The 14,701-nt window shown below is 45.3% G+C and overlaps 5 non-coding genes across 5 annotated transcripts; all 5 read right to left on the minus strand.

Annotated features, from left to right (window-relative positions):
- Positions 1 to 4,732: 4,732 nt before the first annotated feature.
- On the minus strand, positions 4,733 to 4,805 carry trnak-uuu (transfer RNA lysine (anticodon UUU)). The gene has a single exon. It is a non-coding gene; the product is annotated as a tRNA-Lys (tRNA).
- A 1,061-nt stretch (positions 4,806 to 5,866) lies between these two features.
- Positions 5,867 to 5,940, minus strand: trnat-agu (transfer RNA threonine (anticodon AGU)). Its single transcript has one exon. It is a non-coding gene; the product is annotated as a tRNA-Thr (tRNA).
- A 1,585-nt stretch (positions 5,941 to 7,525) lies between these two features.
- On the minus strand, positions 7,526 to 7,599 carry trnat-agu (transfer RNA threonine (anticodon AGU)). The gene has a single exon. It is a non-coding gene; the product is annotated as a tRNA-Thr (tRNA).
- A 3,224-nt stretch (positions 7,600 to 10,823) lies between these two features.
- trnat-agu (transfer RNA threonine (anticodon AGU)) lies at positions 10,824 to 10,897 on the minus strand. Its single transcript has one exon. It is a non-coding gene; the product is annotated as a tRNA-Thr (tRNA).
- A 3,259-nt stretch (positions 10,898 to 14,156) lies between these two features.
- trnat-agu (transfer RNA threonine (anticodon AGU)) lies at positions 14,157 to 14,230 on the minus strand. Its single transcript has one exon. It is a non-coding gene; the product is annotated as a tRNA-Thr (tRNA).
- Positions 14,231 to 14,701: the final 471 nt, after the last annotated feature.

Below are 14,701 nucleotides of genomic sequence, written 5' to 3' on the forward strand. Positions count from 1 at the left end.
CCAAAGACTATTAGAAAAGGACACCCTGGGACTTGGAGAGGCATGGGCCCTGGCAGGGTCCATGGACGTAGCCTCCCAAAACACGCAGTCCTATGCGCCCGACCGCGCAGCAGCCCCCTGGGCTGCGTGGCACCCCACAGCGGCAGCCCCACAGACCTTCCCCTGACAGCGCAGGCCTGCGCTGCGAGACGGCCCGCTAACGCCGCCGGGCACCGCTGTTTCTTCTGTGGGCATGTGAATCATCCCCGCCAGCGCTGCCCGGCCTGCACCGCCGCCTGCAAAGGGTGCAGCAAGAAGGGCCACTTTGTGGGGGTCTGCCAGGCCCACGCTGTGGCCGCGGTCTCCAGCGACTCCGGACCGCCGCGCCAACCCCCCCTTCAGGCCCCGACCGGCCAGCGCTCACCGCCACCCCACTATCCTAGGGCCACATGCGACCCATGGGCACGGCCATCTTGCCCCCCGGACTCCACGCTGGACGGGTGGGTGCCGCCATTTTGTCCATCCCCGCCGCCATCTTGTCCATCACCGATCACCATGTGCGACCCATGGGAGACGCCAACTTGGATGGGGCCCCAGGCCCCCAGCACAACCGACGAAACGCTGCCCAATCAGAAATCGCAACTGCTTCATCTGGCCTCGGTGACACTGGACCAAAGTCGACCTCGGACACTCGCAACAGCAACAATGACGGTCTTCATCAACGGCCACGAGACATCTTGCCTGATTGACTCTGGGAGCACGGAAAGCTTTGTTCACCCCGACACGGTAAGGCGCTATTCACTTGTTACCCACCCTGTAAACCAAAGGATCTCCCTGGCCTCCGGGTCACACTCGGTGGAGATAAAGGGGTTCTGCCTAGCGAATCTCACTGTCCAAGGCAGGAGATTCAACAATTTCCGCCTTTTTGTCCTGCCGCACCTCTGCGCGGCTGCACTCATGGGGTTGGACTTCCAATGTAACTTGCAAAGCCTGACCTTTAAATCGGCGGCCCTATACCCCCCGTTAATGTCTGCGGCCTCGCGACCTTTAAGGTCGACCCGCCTTCCCTGTTTGCGAACCTCACCCTGGATTGCAAACCCGTCGCCACCAGGAGCAGACGGTACAGTGCCCAGGACCGGACCTTCATCAGGTCAGAGGTCCAAAGGCTGCTGAGGGAAGGGGTCATCGAAGCGAGCAACAGTCTCTGGAGAGCTCAAGTAGTGGCGGTAAAGACCGGGGAGAAACATAGGATGGTCATCGACTACAGTCAGACCATCAACAGGTTTACGCAGCTGGACGCGTACCCTCTCCCCCGTATAGCCGACCTGGTAAACAGGATTGCGCAATACAAGGTCTTCTCCACGGTGGATCTCAAGTCCGCCTACCATCAGCTACCCCTCCTTAATAGTGACCGCAAGTACACTGCCTTCGAAGCAGATGGGCGGCTCTATCAATTTTTAAGAGTTCCCTTTGGTGTCGGTCTTCCAGCGAGAGATGGACCGAATGGTTGACCAGTACGGCTTCCGCGCAACGTTCCCGTATCTGGATAACGTCACCATCTGCGGCCATGACCAGCAGGACCACAACACCAACCTCCGTAAATTTCTCCAGACCGCGAAAATCCTTAACTTTTTTAAAAAAATATATTTTATTGAAAATTTTTTCCCAAACAACAATTTTTCCCCTCTTACAAAGCAAACGTAACAATACAGAAATGTTTAACAATACACAAATAACAAAACCCCATTATCTTTTGACATAAACTAAACTAAAACCCCCACCCCCCCCCCCCCCCCCGCCCCCTCCCCCCCCTCCCCCCTGGGTTGCTGCTGCTGGTCATCTGTCTTCCCTCTCACGTTCCCCTAGGTAGTCGAGAAATGGCTGCCACCGCTTGGTGAACCCTTGAGTCGATCCTCTCAGGGCAAATTTTATCTGCTCCAGTTTAATGAACCCCGCCATATCATTTACCCAGGCCTCCAGTCCGGGGGGTTTCGCCTCCTTCCACATGAGTAGGATCCTGCGCCGGGCTACTAGGGACGCAAAGGGCACAACGTCGGCCTCTTTCGCCTCCTGCACTCCCGGCTCTTCCGCAACTCCAAATAGAGCTAACCTGAAAATCCTTAACTTAACGTACAATAAGGATAAATGCGTATTCAACAGCGACTGTCTAGCCATTCTAGGCTACGTAGTGCGAAATTGAGTTTTAGGCCCCGACCCTGAGCGCATGCGCCCCCTTATGGAGTTCCCCCTCCCTCACTGCCCCAAGGCCCTGAAGCGCTGTCGAGGGCTTTTCGGTTACTACGCCCAGTGGGTCCCGAACTACGCAGCCAAAGCCCGACCCCTAATCCAGTCCACAACCTTCCCCCTGTCGACCGAGGCCCGCCAGGCCTTCAGCCGTATCAAAGCAGACATTGCAAAGGCCACGATGTGTGCCATCGACGAGTCCTTCCCCTTCCAGGTCGAGAGCGATGCGTCCGACATAGCTCTGGCGGCCACCCTCAACCAAGCGGGCAGGCCCGTGGCCTTCTTCTCCTGTACCCTCCACGCTTCCGAAATGCGCCATTCCTTGGTCGAAAAAGAGGCACAAGCCATAGTTGAAGCTGTGAGACATTGGAGGCATTACCTGGCCGGCAGGAGATTCACTTTCCTCACGGACCAACGGTCGGTTGCTTTCATGTTCGATAATGCACAGCGGGGCAAGATTAAAAATGACAAGATCTTGCGGTGGAGGATAGAACTCTCCACCTTCAACTACGAGATCTTGTACCGTCCGGGGAAGCTAAACGAGCCTCCTGATGCCCTGTCCCACGGCACTTGTGCCACTGCACAAGTGGACCCCCTCCGAGCCCTCCACGAGGACCTCTGCCACCCGGGGGTCACTCGTGTCTTCCACTTCATCAAGACCCGCAACCTGCCAACTCCATCGAGGAGGTCAGGATAGTCACCAAGGACTGACAAATCTGCGCGGAGTGCAAACCACACTTCTACCGGCCAGAGAGGGTGCACCTGATAAAGGCTTCCCATCTCTTTGAACTCCTCAGCATGGATTTCAAAGGCCCCCTCCCCTCCACCGACCGCAACACGTATTTCCTGAACGTGATTGACGAGTACTCCCGGTTCCCATTCGCCATCCCCTGCCCCGACATGACCGCAACCACCATCATCAAGGCCCTCCAGGGTATCTTTACACTGTTCGGTTTCCCTGCGTACATACGCAGTGATAGGGGGTCCTCCTTTATGAGCGACGAACTGCGTCAATTCCTGCTCAGCAGGGTCATTGCCACAAGCAGGATGACCAGTTACAACCCCCGGGGAAACGGACAGGTGGAGAGGGAGAACGGAACGGTCTGGAAGACTGTTCTACTGGCCCTATGGTCCAGGAATCTCCCAGTCTCCCGCTGGCAAGAAGTCCTCCCGGTGGCCCTCCACGCCATCCGGTCGCTGCTCTGTACAACTACCAATCAGACACCTCATGAACGTCTCCTTGTTTTCCCCAGGAAGTCCTCCTCCGGGACCTCGCTCCCAACCTGGCTAGCGACACCCGGACCCATCCTGCTTCGGAAGCATGTGCGGGCGCACAAGTTGGACCCATTGGTCGAGAGGGTCCACCTGCTGCACGCTAACCCCCAGTACGTCTTTGTGGCGTTCCCTGACGCCAGGCAAGATACAGTCTCCCTCCGGGACCTGGCGCCCGCCGGAACCCCACACGCACCCGGACCATTACCCCCACCCCCACCCCCCTGACAGCACCTCACTGGAGGGTCAGTACTCCCGCCGCTCCTGCCTAGGCCTGCCCACCCACCGATGCCCCCTACAGGCGACCCCCCCCGTGTCAACCGTTTGCCCCAACAGCGCCGCCTAGGGGTGACGAAGCTGCCAGGGAGGCTAAAGCTACACTCCCGGAGTCGCAACCACCTGGACCCCCACCAGAATCACCACCGAAGCCCAGACTGTCCAGAAGGACGACCAGGTCACCCGATCGACTGATTGCTTCGCTGTGACTTTAACCGTGAACAAACAATTTGTAAATATTCTCGACAGCTCTGTAAGGACGTATCACAGTACCTCCATATCTGATCATACCATGTTAAAGGCGACTGTTACCACTGGCCACCACCCCCGCCGGACTCTTTTTTAACAGGGGGTGAATGTGGTATTATCAGGTATTGCTGTACCTAAGAGGCTGATGACCATTGGTTAAACCTAGGAGTTTACCATTGGCTGTTGATACGTAGCTCCGCCCTGACAGGTGGAGTATAAGAACTGGTGCCGTCCCAGCAGCCTTCACTTTCTGCACCGAAGCTGCTGGGAAACAGTTCTAGTCGATTAAAGCCTTCAGTTATGAAATCACTTCGTCTTGAGTGTAATTGATCGTGCATCATTGTTGATTTCTCATACTGACTTTGTGAGTGCACTGGGGTTTTGAAACTGTCAAAATTGCAGTTATTTGCTGAAAGTTATTAGTTTATAGCAGTTCTGCAGGAAAGAAGTAAACAAACAGGAAATGTTTTGCGAATTGGGAAGTGATTAAACATGGCCAGAAAACTATAGTGGTATAATGCAGGACCAGACCAGGAGAGAGTTTTACATTAACTGAAAATCTAGCAAAAATTCTTGAAAATTCGCGACGGCTGTTGCAATTTGGCAAACACGACGTTATTCACGGTCCTTCCACTTTCCATAAAGCATCCTGCATTCTTTATTCTTTTTTCCTACCGTTCATTGGGAAGCAAATGCCTTGAGCCAAAATCAAAGCCCTGACAGGGACTTGAACCCTGGACCCTCAGATTAAAAGTCTAATGCTCTACCAACTGAGCTCCCAGGACCCATTTCCTAAATGCTCTCATATCTTACGTCAAAGTCTCATATTGTATCTTTTGATTTTCCTTCACTGGTCATTTTGCCTCTCCAGCTCATTTCCCTCGCAAGCAGACCGGCAGCCTCCCTTCGGCTTCCTTTCTCAAATTCTTCAACTTGGACTCGTATTTTACCAATGACCTGTGATGTGACAACTGTTGTTACCCAGCGATAATGCACTGGGACTTCAAGACATTGAAGATTACGGTTAGGTCGCTGAGATATGAGTGGGAAGCTACAGAGATACAGATTGTATTTTAAGAGAGGGAATAAAGGGTGTCATCTGTTGTTTGTTGTGGCAGAGTGTGAACGCAAGTAAGCTCATTTTGTAAACCGCAAATTATGCAAATCGCAAAGTTTCAGGGCGTAAATAGATCTGTCAACTCCACATCTTAATGGAAAACGCCTCAAGCTTTATCCCGCCCAAATCGTTCTTGCTGACATGCAGCAACATATATTGTCCAATAAAAAGGCAAATTACTGCAGATGTGAAATCTGGAAACAAACAGGAAATGATGGAAAATCTCAGTGGGTCTGGCAGCATCTGTGAAGAGAGAACCGAGCTAACGTTTCAAGGTTGGGTCATTCTTCATCAGAGTAAATCATTTAATCATTCAATCTTTGCTTACAGATATCGCTGATAAATTTTCAAAACGTTCCTTCTGGAATACCGGAGGTAAATCCTGTCATGCATTCAAAGAAAATACTGCGGATGTTGCGAATCTGCATGAGAAGCTAAACATGATAGGATTGAAGCTCAGAAAATCAGATGATATATGTGGAGCCAGACACAGAGTTAACATTTCAAATCCGTGAGATCCTTAATCAGAGCTGAAGTGAGGAGTAAATGCAATGGAGTAGATGAGAAAATGGAAGTTGCGTGAAAAATGGAGCTATGAAAGGTTTGACATAAGAGTAGGGAAAGCACCTTCAAGGTTAGTGCCATGGAGATTTTGCCAATATATTCTGCATACACCATTAAATTGGGAGCTTTTCATAAGAGGTTACTTGTTTTGACATAAAGGTATAAAGGCACTGCTGAGATTTGAACTCAGGATCGCCTGTTTACTAGACAGGAACTTTAACCATCTCAGCCACAGCACCAACTTGCAAACCAGCTCTGCAAGTTTGGAACAGATTTCCATTATTTTGATTACCGCTCAGTATTGTTGATTTCTCATGCTGACTTTGAGAGTGCAAATTAAAATATTCATCGGCACTGGGCTTTTGAAACTGTAAAAATTGCAGTTATTTCTGAAAGTTATTAGATTATAGCATTCTGCAGGGAAGAAGTAATCAAACAGGAAATATTTTGTGAAGTGAAAGTAAATAAACATGACCACAAAACTAAAGTGGAATAATGCAGGACAAGACCAATAGAGTTGTTACATGAACTGAAAATCTAGCAAAAATTCTTGAAAGTTGTCGACGGCAATTGCAATTTGGCAAACACGACGTTGTCACGGTTCATCCACTTTCCCCAAAGCACCCTGCATTCTTTATTCTTTTTTCCTGTCGTTCATTGGGAACAAAAACGCCTTGAGACAAAGTTGAAGCCCAGGCAGGGACTTAAACCCATCGATCTTCAGATTAAAAGTCAGATGCTCTACCGACTGCGCTTCCAGGGCCCATTCCAAACGCAGTCTTATAGCTCACTTCAAAGTCTCATATTGTATCTTTTGAATTTCCTTCAATGGTCATTCAGCCTCACCAGCACATTTCCCTCGCAAGCAGACCGGCAGCCTCCCTTTGGCTTCCTTTCTCAAATTCTACAGCTTATACTCGCTTTTTACCAGTGACTTGTGATGTGACAACTGTTTACTCAGGGACCTGCACTGAGACTTCAAAACTTTGAAGATTACATTTAGTTCGGTGAGATCTGAGTGGGAAGCTACAGAGACAAAGGTTGTATTTTCAGAGAGGGAATAAAAGGTATCATCTGGTGTTTGTTGTGGCAGAGTGTGAACGTAAATAAATTCATCTAGTAAACTAGCAAATTATGCAAATCGCAAAGTTTCAGGATATAAATAGATCTGTCAGCACCACATCATCATGGAAAATAACCCCAACCTTTATTTCGCCCGAGTCGATCTTGCAAACGTGCAGCAACATAAATCGTTCAATATAACAGCAAATTACTGCGGATGTAAAATCTGAAAGAAAAACAGGAAATGATGGAAAATCTCAGCGGTTCTGGCACCACCTGTGAAGAGAGAACCGAGTTAACATTTCGAGTCCGGGTCACTCTTCGTCACAGTAAATCAATTAATCATTCAATCGTTGCTCACAGATGTCGCTAAAAAACATTCAATATGTTCCTTCAGGATTACCGGAGGTAAATCCTGTCATGCATTCAAATAAAATACTGCGGATGTTGCGAATCTGCATGAGAAGCGAAACAGGATAGGATTGAAGCTCAAAAATTCAGAGGATTTATGTGGAGCCAGACACAGAGTTAACATTTCAAATCCGTGTGATCCTTAATCAGAGCTGAAGTGAGGAGTAAATGCAATGGAGTAGATGAGAAAATGGAAGTTGCGTGAAAAATGGAGCTATGAAAGGTTTGACGTAAGAGGAGGGAAAGCACCTTCAAGGTTAGTGCCATGGAGATTTTGCCAATAAAATCAGCATTCACCATTAAATTGGGAGCTTTTCATCACAGGTTACTTGTTTTGACAGAAAGGTATAAAGGCACTGCTGAGATTTGAACTCAGGATCTCCTGTTTACTAGACAGGCGCTTTAACCATCTAAGCCACAGCACCTACTTGCACACCAGCTCTGCAAGTTTGGAGCAGATTTCCATTAGTTTGATTACCGCTCAGTATTGTTGATTTCTCATGCTGACTTTGAGAGTGCAAATTTCATTGGCACTGGACTTTTGAAACTGCAAAAATTGCTGTTATCTCTGAAAGTTATTAGATTATAGCATTCTGCAGGGAGAAGTAAACAAACAGGAAATATTTTGTGAATTGGAAGTAATTAAACATGACCACAAAACTATAGTGGTATAATGCAGGACAAGACCAGGAGAGAGTTTTGACATTAACTGAAAATCTAGCAAAAATTCTTGAAAGTTGTCGGCTGCAATTGCAATTTGGCAAACACGATGTCGTCACGGTTCATCCACTTTCCCAAAATCACCCTGCGTTTTTTATTTTTTTTTCCTGTCGTTCATTGGGAACAAACACACCTTGAGACAAAGTTGAAGCCCAGGCAGGGACTTAAACCCATCGATCATCAGATTAAAAGTCAGATGCTCTACCGACTGCGCTTCCAGGGCCCATTCCAAACGCAGTCTTATAGCTCACTTCAAAGTCTCATATTGTATATTTTGAATTTCCTTCAATGGTAATTCAGCCTCACCAGCACATTTCCCTCGCAAGCAGACCGGCAGCCTCCCTTTGGCTTCCTTTCTCAAATTCTTCAGCTTGTACTCGCTTTTTACCAGTGACTTGTGATGTGACAACTGTTTACCCAGGGACCTGCACTGGGACTTCAAGACTTTGAAGATTACGTTTAGTTCGGTGAGATCTGAGTGGGAAGCTACAGAGACAAAGATTGTATTTTGAGAGAGGGAATAAAAGGTATCATCTGGTGTTTGTTGTGGCAGTGTGTGAACGTAAATAAATTCATCTAGAAATCTAGCAAATTATGCAAATCGCAAAGTTTCAGGATATAAATAGATCTGTCAGCACCACATCATCATGGAAAATAACCCCATCCTTTATCCCGCCCGAGTCGTTCTTGCAAACGTGCAGCAACATAAATCGTTCAATTTAAAAGCAAATTACTGCGGATGTAAAATCTGAAAGAAAAACAGGAAATGATGGAAAATCTCAGCGGGTCTGGCACCACCTGTGAAGAGAGAACCGAGTTAACATTTCGAGTCCGGGTCACTCTTCGTCACAGTAAATCAATTAATCATTCAATCGTTGCTCACAGATGTCGCAAAAAAAACAATCAAAATGTTCCTTCAGGATTACCGGAGATAAATCCTGTCATACATTCAAAGAAAATACTGCGGATGTTGCGAATCTGCATGAGAAGCTAAACATGATAGGATTGAAGCTCAAAAATTCAGAGGATATATGTGGAGCCAGACACAGAGTTAACATTTCAAATCCGTGTGATCCTGAATCAGAGCTGAAGTGAGGAGTAAATGCAATGGAGTAGATGAGATGGCGTAGATGAGAAGATAGAGTAGATGAGAAAATGGAGCTATGAAAGGTTTGACATAAGAGTCGGGAGGGCATCTTCAAGGTTAGTGCCATGGAGATTTTGCCAATAAACTCTGCACTTGTTTTGACGTAAAGGTATAAAGGCACTGCTGAGATTTGAACTCAGGATCTCTTGTTTACTAGACAGGCGCGTTTACCATCTAAGCCACAGCACCTACTTGCAGACTTGCTCTGCAAGTTTGGAGCAGATTTCCATTATTTTGATTACCGCTCAGTATTGTTGATTTCTCATGCTGACTTTGAGAGTGCAAATTTCATCGGCACTGGACTTTTGAAACTGCAAAAATTGCAGTTATTTCTGAAAGTTATTAGATTATAGCATTCTGCAGGGAGAAGTAAACAAACAGGAACTATTTTGTGAATTGGAAGTAATTAAACATGACCACAAAACTATAGTGGTATAATGCAGGACAAGACCAGGAGAGAGTTTTGACATTAACTGAAAATCTAGCAGAAATTCTTGAAAGTTGTCGACGGCAATTGCAATTCGGCAAACACGACGTTGTCACGGTTCATCCACTTTCCCAAAATCACCCTGCATTCTTTATTCTTTTTTCCTGTCGTTCATTGGGAACAAAAACGCCTTGAGACAAACTTGAAGCCCAGGCAGGGACTTAAACCCATCGACCTTCAGATTAAAAGTCAGATGCTCTACCGACTGCGCTTCCAGGGCCCATTCCAAACACAGTCTTATAGCTCACTTCAAAGTCTCATATTGTATATTTTGAATTTCCTTCAATGGTAATTCAGCCTCACCAGCACATTTCCCTCGCAAGCAGACCGGCAGCCTCCCATTGGCTTCCTTTCTCAAATTCTTCAGCTTGTACTCGCTTTTTACCAGTGACTTGTGATGTGACAACTGTTTACTCAGGGACCTGCACTGGGACTTCAAGACTTTGAAGATTACGTTTAGTTCGGTGAGATCTGAGTGGGAAGCTACAGAGACAAAGATTGTATTTTGAGAGAGGGAATAAAAGATATCATCTGGTGTTTGTTGTGGCAGTGTGTGAACGTAAAAAAATTCATCTAGTAAACTAGCAAATTATGCAAATCGCAAAGTTTCAGGATATAAATAGATCTGTCAGCACCACATTATCATGGAAAATAACCCCATCCTTTATACCGCCCGAGTCATTCTTGCAAACGTGCAGCAACATAAATCGTTCAATATAAAAGCAAATTACTGCGGATGTAAAATCTGAAAGAAAAACAGGAAATGATGGAAAATCTCAGTGGGTCTGGCACCACCTGTGAAGAGAGAACCGAGTTAACATTTCGATTCCGGGTCACTCTTCGTCTCAGTAAATCAATTAATCATTCAATCGTTGCTCACAGATGTCGCTAAAAAACATTCAAAATGTTCCTTCAGGATTACCGGATGTAAATCCTGTCATGCATTCAAAGAAAATACTGCGGATGTTGCAAATCTGCATGAGAAGCTAAACATGATAGGATTGAAGCTCAAAAATTCAGAGGATATATGTGGAGCCAGACACAGAGCTAACATTTCAAATACGTGTGATCCTTAATCAGAGCTGAAGTGAGGAGTAAATGCAATGGAGTAGATGAGATGGAGTAGATGAGAAAATGGAAGTAGCATGAAAAATGGAGCTATGACAGGTTTGACATAAGAGTAGGGAGAGCATCTTCAAGGTTAGTGCCATGGAGCTGTTGCCAATAAACTCTGCATTCACCATTAAATTGGGAGCTTTTCATAACAGGTTACTTGTTTTGACGTAAAGGTATAAAGGCACTGCTGAGATTTGAACTCAGGATCTCCTGTTTACTAGACAGGCGCTTTAACCATCTAAGCCACAGCACCTACTGGCACACCAGCTCAGCAAGTTTGGGGCAGATTTCCATTATTTTGATTACCGCTCAGTATTGTTGATTTCTCATGCTGACTTTGAGAGTGCAAATTTCATTGGCACTGGACTTTTGAAACTGCAAAAATTGCAGTTATTTCTGAAAGTTATTAGATTATAGCATTCTGCAGGGACTAGTAAACAAACAGGAAATATTTTGTGAATTGGAAGTAATTAAACATGACCACAAAACTATAGTGGTATAATGCAGGACAAGACCAGGAGAGAGTTTTTACATTAACTGAAAATCTAGCAGAAATTGTTGAAAGTTGTCGACGGCAATTGCAATTTGGCAAACACGACGTTGTCACGGTTCATCCACTTTCCCAAAATCACCCTGCATTCTTTATTCTTTTTTCCTGTCGTTCATTGGGAACAAAGACGCCTTGAGACAAAGTTGATGCCCAGGCAGGGACTTAAACCCATCGACCTTCAGATTAAAAGTCAGATGCTCTACCGACTGCGCTTCCAGGGCCCATTCCAAACGCAGTCTTATAGCTCACTTCAAAGTCTCATATTGTATATTTTGAATTTCCTTCAATGGTAATTCAGCCTCACCAGCACATTTCCCTCGCAAGCAGACTGGCAGCCTCCCTTTGGCTTCCTTTCTCAAATTCTTCAGCTTGTACTCGCTTTTTACCAGTGACTTGTGATGTGACAACTGTTTACCCAGGGACCTGCACTGGGACTTCAAGAATTTGAAGATTACGTTTAGTTCGGTGAGATCTGAGTGGGAGGATACAGAGACAAAGATTGTATTTTGAGAAAGGGAATAAAAGGTATCATCTGGTGTTTGTTGTGGCAGAGTGTGAACGTAAATAAATTCATCTAGTAAACTAGCAAATTATGCAAATCGCAAAGTTTCAGGATATAAATAGATCTGTCAGCACCACATCATCATGGAAAATAACCCCATCCTTTATCCCGCCCGAGTCGTTCTTGCAAACGTGCAGCAACATAAATCGTTCAATATAAAAGCAAATTACCGCGGATGTAAAATCTGAAAGGAAAACAGGAAATGATGGAAAATCTCAGCGGGTCTGGCACCATCTGTGAAGAGAGAACCGAGTTAACATTTCGAGTCCGGGTCACTCTTCGTCACAGTAAATCAATTAATCATTCAATCGTTGCTCACAGATGTCGCTAAAAAACATTCAAAATGTTCCTTCAGGATTACCGGAGGTAAATCCTGTCATGCATTGAAAGAAAATACTGCGGATGTTGCGAATCTGCATGAGAAGCTAAACATGATAGGATTGAAGCTCAAAAATTGAGAGGATATATGTGGAGCCAGACACAGCGTTAACATTTCAAATCCGTGTGATCCTTAATCAGAGCTGAAGTGAGGAGTAAATGCAATGGAGTCGATGAGATGGAGTAGATGAGAAAATGGAAGTTGCGCGAAAAATGGAGCTATGAAAGGTTTGACATAAGAGTCGGGAGGGCATCTTCAAGGTTAGTGCCATGGAGATTTTGCCAACAAACTCTGCATTCACCATTAAATTGGGAGCTTTCATAACAGGTTACTTGTTTTGACAGAAAGGTATAAAGGCACTGCTGAGATTAGAACTAAGAATCTCCTGTTTACTAGACAGGCACTTTAACCATCTAAGCCACAGCACCTACTTGCACACCAGCTCGGCATGTTTGGAGCAGATTTCCATTATTTTGATTACCGCTCAGTATTGTTGATTTCTCATGCTGACTTTGAGAGTGCAAATTTCATTGGCACTGGACTTTTGAAACTGCAAAAATTGCTGTTATTTCTGAAAGTTATTAGATTATAGCATTCTGCAGGGAGAAGTTAACAAACAGGAAATATTTTGTGAATTGGAAGTAATTAAACATGACCACAAAACTATAGTGGTATAATGCAGGACAAGACCAGGAGAGAGTTTTTACATTAACTGAAAATCTAGCAGAAATTCTTGAAAGTTGTCGACGGCAATTGCAATTCGGCAAACACGATGTTGTCACGGTACATCCACTTTCCCAAAATCACCCTGCATTCTTTATTTTTTTTTCCTGTCGTTCATTGGGAACAAAAACGCCTTGAGACAAAGTTGAAGCCCAGGCAGGGACTTAAACCCATCGACCTTCAGATTAAAAGTCAGATGCTCTACCGACTGCGCTTCCAGGGCCCATTCCAAACACAGTCTTATAGCTCACTTCAATGTCTCATATTGTATATATTGAATTTCCTTCAATGGTAATTCAGCCTCACCAGCACATTTCCCTCGCAAGCAGACCGGCAGCCTCCCTTTGGCTTCCTTTCTCAAATTCTTCAGCTTGTTCTCGCTTTTTGCCAGTGACTTGTGACTTGAGAACTGTTTACCCAGGGACCTGCACTGGGACTTAAAGACTTTGAAGGTTACGTTTAGTTCGGTGAGATCTGAGTGGGAAGCTACAGAGACAAAGATTGTATTTTGAGAGAGGGAATAAAAGGTATCATCTGGTGTTTGTTGTGGCAGTGTGTGAACGTAAATAAATTCATCTAGTAAACTAGCAAATTATGCAAATCGCAAAGTTTCAGGATATAAATAGATCTGTCAGCACCACATCATCATGGAAAATAACCCCATCCTTTATCCCGCCCGAGTCGTTCTTGCAAACGTGCAGGAACATAAATCGATCATTATAAACGCAAATTACTGCGGATGTAAAATCTGAAAGAAAAACAGGAAATGACGGTAAATGTCAGCGGGTCTGACACCACCTGTGAAGAGAGAACCGAGTTAACATTTCGAGTCCGGGTCACTCTTCGTCCCAGTAAATCAATTAATCATTCAATCGTTTCTCACAGATGTCGCTAAAAAACATTCAAAAAGTTCCTTCAGGATTACCGGAGGTAAATCCTGTCATGCATTCAAAGAAAATACTGCAGATGGTGCGAATCTGCATATGAAGCTAAACATGATAGGATTGAAGCTCAAAAATTCAGAGGATATATGTGGAGCCAGACACAGCGTTAACATTTCAAATCCGTGTGATCCTTAATCAGAGCTGAAGTGAGGAGGAAATGCAATGGAGTCGATGAGATGGAGTAGATGAGAAAATGGAAGTTGCGTGAAAAATGGAGCTATGAAAGGTTTGACATATGAGTCGGGAGGGCATCTTCAAGGTTAGTGCCGTGGAGATTTTGCCAAAAAACTCTGCATTCACCATTAAATTGGGAGCTTTTCATAACAGGTTACTTGTTTTGACGTAAAGGTATAAAGGCACTGCTGAGATTTGAACTCAGGACCTCCTGTTTACTAGACAGGCACTTTTACCATCTAAGCCACAGCACCTACTTGCAGACTTGCTCTGCAAGTTTGGAGCAGATTTCCATTATTTTGATTACCGCTCAGTATTGTTGATTTCTCATGCTGACTTTGAGAGTGCAAATTTCATCGGCACTGGACTTTTGAAACTGCAAAAATTGCAGTTATTTCTGAAAGTTATTAGATTATAGCATTCTGCAGGGAGAAGTAAACAAACAGGAACTATTTTGTGAATTGGAAGTAATTAAACATGACCACAAAACTACAGTGGTATAATGCAGGACAAGACCAGGAGAGAGTTTTTACATTAACTGAAAATCTAGCAGAAATTCTTGAAAGTTGTCGACGGCAATTGCAATTCGGCAAACACGACGTTGTCACGGTTCATCCACTTTCCCAAAATCACCCTGCATTCTTTCTTTTTTTTTTCCTGTCGTTCATTGGGAACAAAAACGCCTTGAGACAAACTTGAAGCCCAGGCAGGGACTTAAACCAATC

The sequence above is a fragment of the Scyliorhinus torazame genome, chromosome 4 (genome assembly GCF_047496885.1).
Source record: "Scyliorhinus torazame isolate Kashiwa2021f chromosome 4, sScyTor2.1, whole genome shotgun sequence".
NCBI classification, from domain to species: Eukaryota; Metazoa; Chordata; class Chondrichthyes; order Carcharhiniformes; family Scyliorhinidae; genus Scyliorhinus; species Scyliorhinus torazame.